The sequence below is a fragment of the Magnolia sinica genome, chromosome 5 (genome assembly GCF_029962835.1).
Source record: "Magnolia sinica isolate HGM2019 chromosome 5, MsV1, whole genome shotgun sequence".
Lineage (NCBI taxonomy): Eukaryota > Viridiplantae > Streptophyta > Magnoliopsida > Magnoliales > Magnoliaceae > Magnolia > Magnolia sinica.
This window is the reverse complement of record NC_080577.1, coordinates 23,677,076-23,689,682: the sequence shown is the minus strand read 5'-3', so window position 1 is coordinate 23,689,682 and position 12,607 is coordinate 23,677,076. Positions and strand designations below refer to the sequence as shown.

Here is a 12,607-nt window from a genome sequence, read left to right as displayed (position 1 = left end):
GTTCCCTATTGCAACCATTCTTATGTTGTGGCCCACTTGAGTTTTGAATCCCTTACGTTCCTAGAAGAACATAATGGATCGCACATGATGGACAGGTTAGATGTAATCAATACATCACTTTGGGAGATGTAATCAATGCATCATGATGGACGGGCCTCACGTGGACACTCAATGAAGCTTACGGACATGTCCGTACAAAATCCACTCCCTCCATCAGTTTTCCCAGCTTATGTCACGGTGGGAGCCCAAAAAATTAGTCAGATCCAAGATTCAAGTGGGCCACACAACAAGAGACGGTGGGGATTGAGAGCCAACCGTTGAAATCTTCTTGTGGCCCAAAGAAGCTAGGATCCCGCTGGCATTTGTGTTTTTCCGTTTAGATGGCATTTAAACGTCAGGGTGAGCGCCAGGAAGGTTTGAAAGTTGGGCGTTTACATCCTCACAGTTCCTGTGGTGTGGCCCACTTCAATCTTGGATCTGCTTCATATTCAGGCTTCCATCATAATACAATCTGGAGAAACTGATAGACGGACTGGATTTAGTGGGACATGCAGTGGGCCACACAGAACTTTAGATTACAGGAACCATCTGCCAAATTCAAACTACATCAGCATCCCGCCTCTCCATCAAGCATGCGGCTGCCATGCGACGTAGCACCACCCACCGTTGTGGGGCCCACCAGCTCACCCGGCCCCATCCACGCGCGGGCCATCAAAACAGGCACCACCGATCTCTCCATCTTCAACAGCCTCATCACTCTCTACTCCAAAACCCCATCCACTCTCTCCTACGCCCTCCGCCTCTTCAATGAAATCCCATCGCCCAACGTCGTATCCTGGACGTCCATCATCACCGCCCATGCCAGCACTCCTTTCTCTCTCTCCCTCTTCCTTTCCATGCTCCGCCACCTTATCCTCCCCCCAACCAGCGCACGTTAGCCACCCTCCTCAAAACCTGCGCTTCCCTCCCCTCTCTCTCCACTGGCCTCCAGCTCCACTCCCTCGCCCTCAAGCTCTCTCTTTCCCATCTCCCCTTCTCCGGAAGCGCTCTTGTCCACATGTACTCGAAATGCAGCCTTCCGGAAGCGCTCTTGCCCACATGTACTCGAAATGCGCTCTTGTCCACAGAGACGAGGTCTGCTATGCTGCCGCCATTGTCGGCCTCGCGCAGAACTGCCGCTCGGCGGACGTGATCTCAATATTCGCAGGCATGAGATCGGCCGGCGTGGGGTCCACCATGTACAGCGTTTCTGGTGCGCTGCGGGCGGCAGCGGAGGCGGCTGCTCTTGAGCAGTGCCGGATCCTGCACGCGCATGCTGCCGTTGCGGGCCTCAAGTCGAACCTCGTTGTGGGGACTGCGTTGGTTGATGCGTACGGGAAGTCAGGCCTTGTTTCTGACGCGCGGCAGGTGTTCGATGGGTTGTTGCCGGGCGCGAACATCATCGGGTGGAATTCAATGATGGCAGCATATGCCCAACAGGGCGACTCGGGCTCTGCAATTGAGCTTTTTTACAGGATGCCAAGCCATGGGCTAGTAGCCGACGAGCTCAGCATTCTTGCAATCCTCACTGCATTTAGCAACTCAGGCTTGGTCTTTGAAGCCAAGCAATGGCTTGATTCAATGACCAATGAATATGGAATGCGACCGGGGCTCGAGCATTACACTTGCGTGGTGGGCACCATGGCCCGGGCAGGCCAACTCAAGGATGCAGAGAACCTCGCAAACACAATGCCATTTGAGCCCGATGCTGCAGTATGGCGGACCCTGCTCTCCGCCTGTGCAACCCATGGTGCGGTCGACATGGGCAGGGTGGTGGGCCATAAGCTTCTTGAGCACAACCCACGAGACGATTCAGCCTATGTGATGCTCTCAAACATCAACGCAGCAGCTGGGAGATGGCTTGAGATGGCTGAAGTAAGGACGATGATGAAAGACAGAGGGGTGAAGAAGGAAGGTGGGCGGAGCTGGATAGAAGTGCGTGGAGAAGTGCACATCTTCTTGGCAGGAGACCGGAGGCATGAAAGGACAGCCGAGATATACGCCAAGCTGGTGGAATTGATGGAGGAGATTGCGAAGCTGGGCTACGTGGAGGCATCGGAGGTGGTGCTGCACGAGGTTGAGGCAGCTGAGAAGAGGGAGGCGCTTTGGTATCACAGCGACAAGCTGGCGGTGGCATTTGGGGTGGTGAGCGGGGCTGCTCCACCGGGTAAAGCTCTGAGGGTTGTTAAGAATCTGAGGATATGTAGAGACTGTCATGAGGCTTTCAAGTATATGAGCAGGGCTTTGGAGAGGGAGATTGTTGTGAGGGATGTGAATAGATACCACAAGTTTGAGCATGGGAGCTGCACTTGTGGGGATTACTGGTAAATGATTGAATACAAACGAAGAATCAAACTTGAGAGCTGATTATGAAATTGAGATCCTACGACGGTGGTGACCTGATTGGGTCAAAGTAGGTGATGGGCCTGCGGATCGAAACTTGGAAGATGGCAATTTGGGTGTAGTCCCTTTAGGGGGGACCGTAGATGATGTGCCCGTCAATTAATCGAAACCTGGAAGATAGGTGTAGTCTTTTTGGGGAGGACCATTTGATCCAAGTGCATTCCAGAATTCGCAGCTTGCTGCAAGGCCTGTTTAGGCCGGGCTGCTGTTTGCATTGCGCTGCTGCTGGCTATACAGGAAGAGGCACAGTCTTTCACTGTTCCGAGATTGCTAGATATGTTGTTTGTAATCCCTGCTTCATGTTGTGCTGTTGTCATCATCTTTCAATCGCTGCAGGCATGGAATTGAGGGGACCCAGAATATTTGGACTGCCCATTTGCATTCTCATCCCAAAGGGAGGCTGGCACAAGGTTATCAGCCTGAAATTGAGGAGTCTTGATTTTTCCTGAGTGGTTATCTTCTCTCCGAGACTGCCTGCCAATTCCAGCAAGGTGGACAGGAGCAAAAGTGCCATTGTAGATATCTGGGTTATGGCTCTGCCTGTGCTTCACAACTGAAGTATGTTCTCAACAGGGTGTTGCTCAATATCCTCAGCTCGTTACCAACTGATGCTGCATTTAAATTTCAATCCGTCGCAAGTAGATCCAATCCAATCATCTGAGCTTGAATGTGTTCCATGGTCATCTACGATGCCTGAACTCAGTCCATAATGAGCATCTCAGGTAGAAGCATTTTAGTAATCTTTCCAAGTCGGGAAGGCATGAACGGTGTTATAGCTTCCCCCGTGGAGCCCAAAACAAAGTAGCGGCAGAGCATACGACAGAGTGCCATAAGATTCACAGTTGGTTAAAGTTATTCAGCTGGACTCTTGAGTGGTTTGGGTCGCGGTTCACATCTTCAGATAGGTAACAGGAAGCATAGTTTTAAAACCCAAAAACTCAACTTGACTAGACTCGATGTCTACCTGTATTGGGTTGACTCAAAGACTCATCTGGGTCTTTACTTGATTCTTTTAGATATTTGATAAATTGATTAATTGATTTAATGATGATATTACAGACAGATGCTTCAGTGCTCTCGGAACGCTATTGGAGTGCTCCTAGTTTGATTGGGACACTTAAACAATCCATTCCATTGATCTAGACTGTCCATTAGGTCCCATGCAGATTTCATGGGCAACCATGTAAATATCACACTCATCTTATGATGGATGGTCACCATCATTTATACAAGAATAGGTCTAACCAACAATTTGATCCATCTAGTTGATAGTTCCTATCATGGATTTCTTATGATTCTGAAGAATTGACTTCTATTAGGCGATCTAAACCATCTCATCCATGGGTTGGAAAAAGGATAGCTACAAACAATAAGGATGAATTTAAGATGGATTCGGTCATCAAGTTAGTATGGTAGCCCTTGAAATGAGTTCTAGACATAATGGACAGTTTAGATTGATTTATTGAACTGCGTAAGTTACTAGATGCAACTAGTGCTGAAATAGTTTTTAAAATTTCTTTGCTAAACTTTTGTTTTTTTTGAAACTTGTTTAGTCCCACATTGGAAGTAGAGTAAAGAGAGCACACCCACAGTGCTGTGGGGCCTCCATTGTGACTTAGTCTTGTCCAAATGGACTTATCTGTTGGGCCTCAAGTCCAATGAGGTAGATGACAGACTATAAAGTCTCCAAGCCCACTTGGGGAGCTAAAAAGTCTCTTGACCTAGAAGCTTCTTGCTATTAGTAGCATTACATTGGGATTGCGTATTTCATTAACTGCATAATTAATATCCTTCTATAAAAAAAGATAAGAGTCAGGTGCTGGAACAACTTCAACTTCATCTCCTTATTTTCAATTCATTCCAGGCATATAGTGCAAGGTCAAGTACTGCGTCTTTGTTGAGCAATGAAAGCTTGCTGGAAGACTGGATCAAGCCAAGTTTAATTGGATCCCAAGGGTAGTGTGGCACCTTGCACATTTGAGAGGCTTCGACTATCTTAAAAAACCGCACATTAGTACGCGCCTTTAAGCCATTCTCGACATTCTCTATAAGTGCATATTTTATTTTCAACACTTAGGAGCACTATAACTTAATAGTGCTCTGACAGCATTAAAGCACTTGTCATGGATAAAATAGAAAATTCATTCACAAGTGTGGCTGATGCGTTGGTTGCGTCCTTACCTCTCATAACTTTTGACCAGGCAAGCGACTCATCCTGAGTGAGTTGTGGTGAGTCGTGTTGAGTTGACCTATCCATGGTCCAACTTGACAAATCCTGCCCAGTCGGGATCTTGTGACCCGGCTTGAAATCTTGCCGAGTGGGGTGTCCTTTGTATTCCATGGCATTGGTTATGAGGTATATTTGGTAGATGATAGATAGCAAAACTTGATTAACAGCTCTAAATTTCAAACTTTTGGTTAATGTGATTTCATTACTTGTGCACATAGAAAATTATGACCACTGTAATTGAAACCTAGTCTTCTAAAATAGTGGTGACTCGTACTTCTCACATGTGGCTCACATGTGCATCTATCCAGTGATCCGACATTGTGAATCCCATTGGCACCTACCAAATGGATGGTCAGTATTGTCTGCCAGGTGTGAAGATTGGTTATGCTCCATCCAAAGCTGAGTCCACAGTCTGGTCTTTCTGTCCACCATGACATAGTCACAGTAGATGAGTCACCACCATTCTTAAAATGTTGGGGAAGAAAACTTCCATAGTGTGGCACAGTCTAAGAAATCACATGTAACTATATTAAACAATTGGAATGTGGGTCCCAATAAAAAATTACATGGATTTGACCTATTATCAATGGACAGTGGGTCTGGTAATTTCAATTGTTAACTTAGGATTAACATATGCTGGCACATACAACTTGCAAGTGCCTCCGAATCGACTATCACACTCTGCCAGAGCATCCCCAGCCATGATGGAGATCCATGAGAAAGTCTTCTATGCCTTATCCCAATTAATTGGGGTTGGCTACAGGAATCCTATTCTATCATTCCACTCTATCAAGGACCATAACTTCAGCTAGACCATAGGTCATCAAGTCTTTTCTTACCACCTTCACCTATGTCCTTTTTGGCCTTTCCCTTGCCCTTTAGAGCCTTCAACTTGTACCAACTTACTTTGTATATGATATTGAAAAATATGTTATATAAGAAAATATGAGATATTGGAAAATGTATCTCTTAAGTAAAATGCACTAACAACTATATAAAAGTATATGATACTGTTGATGTATGAGAACAGGAAGGTAAAAGTGTTTTTTTTTTCCTTATATCTGACACGATAAAATTTTTCTTTTTTAGAAAATAGAGTGCCATTGTCACATAGCTTGGTAGTTATTTGGTCGTTCTAGTTGCCACTGATGCTATAGTTTTAAGTTAAGGTGTCGTTTGTTATCTGAGACAGTTGCTTTGCAATCTGGTGTTTGTCTTTTTTGCTTCTGGAGAAACCAAATGGTTGGTGAAGATTGGTGAGAGTGGAACTCATATTTAGGCATTTAAAAAAAAAAAAAAAACTGTAACATTCTTTTTCGTGATCAGCATATGAACAAAGACATTCTTACACAGTGGTCAGCTTTTGCTTGTCGGGAATGCTTCCTCTTTTGACATTTTAATAATCTCAGGATGATTTTTTATCTTTTCCATGGACTTTTCCAAATGTTGACTTGTCATGATATTGTTTTGTCTAGGGTTTTTAACCTGAAGAAAAAAAGCAGTGGCCTGTTGTCTATATGAGCAGGTCTCTCATAAACTTCAGGGAAACTGAACACATTGTTATTGGGTGAACCTTTGTAAGCTTTGTCAGTGGCAAAAGGTTCAGTAAATGAAGACACATTAAATATTAACTTTTTTATTTTTATTTTTTTACACACGCACACACACCCCCACACACTCACGCCGTAGTGGGATTTCACCACCTATGGATACTCGAACCCTTGACCGGGTGTTAACTTGACCTCATTAAAAATTGGTTATTATGTCACTGTTGTTATCCTAGTAAGTTCTTCTGATCAATCTTTTGTAAGCTCACATATGCCATTGTAATTTTGTAGAAACTTCCTAGTAGGATTTTTTTTTTTTTTTTTTTTTAAATGGAATTCTCAGCTGAAGCTAATTGCTCACAGATTTGTTTATGGTTTGTGATTTTTTTCATACAAATGTGTCAAAATTGTTTTTGTTTTTTTTTGGTTTTGTGTGCTTTGTGAGGCTAATGAGATCATAATGCTTGCCAAAGGAAGTCTTGTTTCGAATCTCTTGATTGTTTTTTCTGCTTTTTGCTTTTAATGAAATTGAGGTCGCTCGTGAAATATATTTTTCATGCAGATGTTTCAGTCAATGAAGCATGCTGCAAAATTAATGAGCAATGTGGAAATTGGTGATGAATTATGCTTCACTAATTTTCTTGATTTGAATACGAAGTTATGAACTCAAGTATTTTCTACAATTCAGTGTTGGCAATATGAATTGTCATGGGATTTTTTGGGAGCAAGAAACTCCTATACATCAATATTTACCTATCGTGCAATGGGGATGACCAATACTGTTACAATATGCCTATGTACCATAGCCAATTTTCAAAACCATGGGTTCAACACATGATGGGCCATTATAAACTAACTCCATAAATGGATGAATGTAATGCCACTATTATTTCTTAGTATTCTACATAAAAATCCCATTTGTTGCTGGGTTATTAAAAGCTGGGACATGTTTATATAGCAAGTCTTTATTGAAAATCACTAAGAGCCTGTTTGGCTTTGCTAAAAAGAGTGTATTTTTTGTGATTTTGATTCTGAAATTTACTTCTTTGGGATTTGAGTGTGTTTGGTTAACCACTTAATCAATTTTAGGAAAACAATTTTCCAAATTTGTGCTTTTCCCACAGCGTAGCCCGTTTCCTTTAAGGGTTTCCACTTCTACATGCTTGCAAAGATCTCTGTCGCTTGTTGGAAGGTTTGTTGATTGCACACAAGTGTAGAGCCATACACATTACGTGTGCCATCATGGCATGTAGGTCCAAGATTAAATCCATCTACTGGATGGTCCCAGCCATGTTTTCCTTAAAATTAATCTGGTCTTCTCAGAAGGTGGGCCCCAATATTAGAAACAGATGGTTTGGGTGAGAAAACCTCAGCCACACTGAGGCCCTCTGGCCAGTGGATCAACCTCATTCTTGGGCTAGGGCATCGATATAGTGGTGCCTTTCTACTGGATGGATTGGATCTCAGACCTGTGTGCCATGATGACAAACGTGTGGTGCGGATGTGAGTTTTATTCTACATGTGCGTGGGCTTAGCAAATCTCATTTGCAGATGGACACAACTTTCCTATAACTCTCGCCTGCATCACTGTGCGCACATGAGTTTTATTGTACATGTGTGTGGGCTTAGCAAATCTCAGTTGCAGATGTACACAACTTTCCTATAACTCCTGCCTGCATCACTGTGGGGCCACTGTGATGACTGTGCGACATCTAGCCATCTGTTTCCCCCTATAATATTATGATATGATTCAATAAAAGAGGTAGATCTGAGACTTGAGTGGGCCACTCCATGGTAAACAGTGGGATTCAACTCTGACCATTGAACCTTCATGGGGAAATTGTTTTTTTCTTTACCAGTAAACATGCACTTTTCACATGAGCAATTCTCAAGAATCATTTCTTGATAATCAAGTCTACAGTTGCTAGAAGCAATGCCAAACAGGCCCTGAGGTTTCTGCCACTTTTTGGATGAACACCTGTATATAATGCTGGTGCTAGATGATTTCTGTCATTTACTTTTTGGATGAACACTGTACATTGTGGTAGTGTTAGATGGTTCTGACAATAATTTGTCATCTTAAGGTGATAGGTTCCTTGATTATTAGACTGCTCTGTCTATTAGTAATGTTTAAGGAATTTAAATTTGCATATTTGCGTCTGGTTATTTTTGGGGATCAATCAGGGGATCAACCGTTACCCTCTGGGGAAGTTATTTCTGGGGTTCTGCTTCTTCCATGTTATGTTGCCTTTCTATGCTAATGAGTTCAAAACTTCCAAGTGCTGCAACTCTGCTGTGTACTTCAATGTTTGGTCAGCCACTGTTAGATTCTTGAGCACATGGTGTTTTATGAATCACAGAACCATCTTTGTCAGGTTATAATTTGGAAGCCTTTCTGAGTTGCTTAATTTCACTGTTCTAATTTGAGTCCTCGCTGAACTGTTTCTAATTTTCATTATCAATTGAGATGGTGTGTGATCTACTCAAAATTATGCAAATTTGCTCCTTTTTTATTGAGCATTGTGTGTAGATATCCAATCCATGAAAAAGGTGGCAGGGACCACATTGTGTGTAGATCACATTGGGTAAAAATCAAGCTAGTCCATGCATTGGGCAGGCTGTGCCTTCGAAATCAATGGACAGTTGATGGTCTGACTCAGTGCAGAGACATGGCCCATCTAATGCATTGGTTGGCTGGATTTTCACGGCACATGACCTTCATTGGGTGGCCCATCTTTCGCATGGTTCAAATGTTTGACATGCATGACAGTTGATTGCTTCACAAAGCTGTTGTATACAATAATTCATTGAAAGCACAATGGGAGATCTCATGTATTCTATACCCTATCTGATCAAGGCGCCATAAAGGGGCCATATACCCAAAAAAAACAAAAAACAAAAAACAAAAATCACAATGATTGGGATTAGGATTGCTCCATAGCTATGATTTTTGTTGTGAGACCTATCCATTGTTGTCCATAATGAATGAATGTACCATACACATGCCACATTTATGGTACTTGTACAACTTGGACTTCCATCCTCACAGGTGGACTGGATGTCTCATTTTACTCATCCTCATTGAGACCTTGTACTGCTACTGGGATGATGCTGTGGGCTTGGGTGGCAGACTCTTATGTTAGATTTTTTTTCAACTTAAAAAATGGTAGTAACTTGTAACTCATCCTCCTCACATGTGGCACTGATATACAACTATCCAGAAAATCGAAAATGTGGGTCCCTTTGTGTATGGAGCATAGCCATAAAATCATACTGATCAAGCGAAGCTAACCATGCAATTAATGGGCTATCAAATGGATGGTTAAGGGTAAAACAGTGAGCGGTCTGAATTCAAAGGAAAAAAATTCTGAATTTTAATATTTTCTTCTCATTTCAATTTTTAGCTTATTCTCTATCCACAGTTAGCTCAGGGATTGGGACAGTCTTGATTGCTGTACAACTATGCCATGTATAGGGTTGAAGAGTCTCCATCATTCTACATTCGATTTGATCCCATTGTCTGGCCCTTGTCTGGAATCCCATCTTAGTACATTGAGATGCCTTTTCTTTTGTCTGCATTTCAACTATAATAATGGTGCAATTTTCTTATGGGTATCCTATGTTCTGGTCACTTGGCTTTTGAGGGCCTGTTTAATGCAATTCCTCAGAATGGAATTTCCGGAAAAAAAAGGGGGTTTGAAGCCTGCTTTTTCTGTTGACTTGACAAAAAAACGAATAAGCACTTTTGCTAACTCAGCATTTTAGCGCCTACTTTGTCGAGCGAGAGATGAGGCGGGGATTTCCAAAATGCATCAAAATGCACAACATAAAAACAGTTTGGATCAAATTGGCCTTCAAAGGGTGCCTCCAACAGGCCATGTGTATGACAATCTTCTTTTGTATATCATAGTTCCTGCACTTCTATGGTATGCTAGGACTAAGATAAGGTCCTTGTCTGCTCATCTTTGATTTTTTTTTTTTTTTTTAATTTTTTTTCTTATCAGAATACCAGGGAAACTGCCCATGCAATGAGAAAGTTGCCCCTGGTGAAGGCGAAAAGGTATCTTCAGGATGTAATCACTCGTTAAAAAGCCATTCCCTTCCAGTGATTTTGTGGCGGTGTTGGCTGCACTGCCCAAGCAAAGAACCACCATTCAAATGGACAGGGCCGCTGGCCAGCGAAATCTGCAAACCTCATTCTGGACTTGCTCAAGAATGCTGAGAGCAACTCCGATGTATGTTGTACCCTATCCTTGTGGTTAATTTCTCTTACTAAAGCTCATTACCATCTTCTTCTACCCCACCTAGTTTCTTCTTTGGCATGTTACATGATAATAAATGTTATTTGCAGGTGAAAGGTTTGGATGTGGACAAACTGTTTGTTTCTCACAACCAGGTGAATCAAGCCTAGAAGCAGAGGCGCTGAGTGTACCATGCTTATGGAAGGATTAACCGTAAGTTTTTATCTCATATATCAATATTATTTGGTCCACTTTGTGAATTTGTGCTCATGTATTAACAACAAGATGCTGTGCTTTGCTCTGCCAGCCTATATGTCATCACCTTGTCATATTGAGTTGATTTTGTCTGAGAAGGAAGAACCTGTCAAGGTGGAGATAAAACGCAAATTCTTCAATTACTCTCCTTTTTGTTTCACTAGTTGCAGACTTGCAGTTATGTATGCCTACAGAATATGCAGGGGAAAAATAAATGCATGTGCCCCTTTCCATTCAAGCAAGGGAAAAATAGAAGCACACCCTTTTAAACTTCATGGAGATAAGATTTTCTTAATAAGCCAAACACACCCAGGCAAAAATAAAAAATGACAACAACACTAAGAAATGATTCAGCCCATGTCCAAACAGATCCTGAAGCTTTATTAACCACATAACACACGTTTGCTCTTGTTTGGCCTTTGAATATGGGCATATGGTAGATTTAATGTTTCTACATTCGAGTCTTTGAAGAGAAAATTATAGTCAATCATTGTTTTGCTTTTAGGTCTAACAAACCTACTTGGTTGATGCTGCAGCCTGATACTCAGTTGGCTCCAAGGAAACCCAAGGAAGCTCAAGCGCTTCGCAGTGGTGCTTCGTCTTAAGTGGGGGCCATAGGTAGAAGGCAGCTCTGAAATGTTTGAAAATTTTGGCTTCATTTTATATTTTTCCTCATTTCCGTAGTCATGCAATTGAGAACTTGGTGGTGTTTTGCTTGCCAGAAGTTTTGATATTTTAACTCTTGAGGTTTTTTTTTTTTTTTTTTTGAATAACAAGAAAAAAATAAAATAAAATTCTAAAGGTCAAGGAGTTGGGGCAAGGGCCTTTTGGCAACAGAAAGCTTTGATATCCACTCTCCGTGTTGTTGTAGGTATGTGGGATGGTTGGCCCCACTTAATCAAATCAGCAGATCAAGATTGTCCAATCAAATCTGACTTTTAGGTTAACTTTTCTGCAGGACTTTATAGCCTTTGACTCTTGACCCAAACAACTGTTTATATGATGGAAAGTGAACAGGTAAAAGGCTCGCGGATTGGATTATTTTAATTCTTTGATCATTTGGCTCTTTTGTTTTTAAACACGAGTGGGCAACATTGAAATTACGTCAGTTGTCTAAAATTATGCCAATTAGAATGCAATTGCCTTATTTAAACTAATCAAGGAAAATAACACTTAGGCTTCCAAGACAATAGTGGGTCCATTCGTATAGACTACACATGATATTCCAATGAAACAACTAGTCCATAATCGATAGTGTACTTGTGTATGCTTTACAAGCTAAGTATCTAACATACAATCCAATTCAAACATTCAGATGATTTAACTAATTAAACACATAAGCATGAATAGAGAGTACGCAAATTACAATCGCAAACATAAGCATATATAGTAGTTCAGTTTTCCTACTCCACTCTCAACGGATACACTCTCATTGACCGTACCAGTATTCACTATCAGAAGTTTTTAATCTGTTTATATCTAATCTTTACAGCCTTACACAAGGACCTAACGCACACTCCTGCCAGATGCTCATGCAAAAGGCTTTTAGTTGGTTTTCTATCGACTAACCAACAATCTCGGTTCTGGTCCAAGTACTTATGTTTATTCTCGCCGGAAGCTCCCATGGAGACTAACATGTACGCACCCGTGTCCGGTGAATTCAACCCTACACAAGAGCCTAGGTTCTACATAAGAATACAAACTCTTACTCTCAATCCTACATAAGGAAAGAGAGTATATAAACTCACTAATTGACACTTGTCAAATTGAGACCCTTTTACGCGTCGTGCTTGAGTTGCTTCTTCAAATCTCTCTCGCGCTTGAATATGCTCTTCAATTGCTCCCTCGATCGTTGATGTTGATGCTTGTCGTTGCTTAAATTCCAAAATCAA

The 12,607-nt window shown here is 42.0% G+C and overlaps 1 long non-coding RNA gene, 1 other non-coding gene and 1 pseudogene across 2 annotated transcripts; all 3 read left to right on the top strand.

Annotated features, from left to right (window-relative positions):
* The first annotated feature begins 548 nt into the window (after positions 1 to 548).
* On the top strand, positions 549 to 2,544 carry LOC131246989 (pentatricopeptide repeat-containing protein At4g33170-like; annotated as a pseudogene).
* Positions 2,545 to 3,146: 602 nt separating this feature from the next.
* LOC131245773 (uncharacterized) lies at positions 3,147 to 11,527 on the top strand. The gene is made up of 4 exons (XR_009170979.1): positions 3,147 to 3,347; positions 10,224 to 10,454; positions 10,571 to 10,673; positions 11,252 to 11,527. It is a non-coding gene; the product is annotated as an uncharacterized LOC131245773 (long non-coding RNA).
* On the top strand, positions 6,165 to 6,295 carry LOC131247751 (small nucleolar RNA snoR74). The gene has a single exon (XR_009172022.1). It is a non-coding gene; the product is annotated as a small nucleolar RNA snoR74 (small nucleolar RNA).
* Positions 11,528 to 12,607: the final 1,080 nt, after the last annotated feature.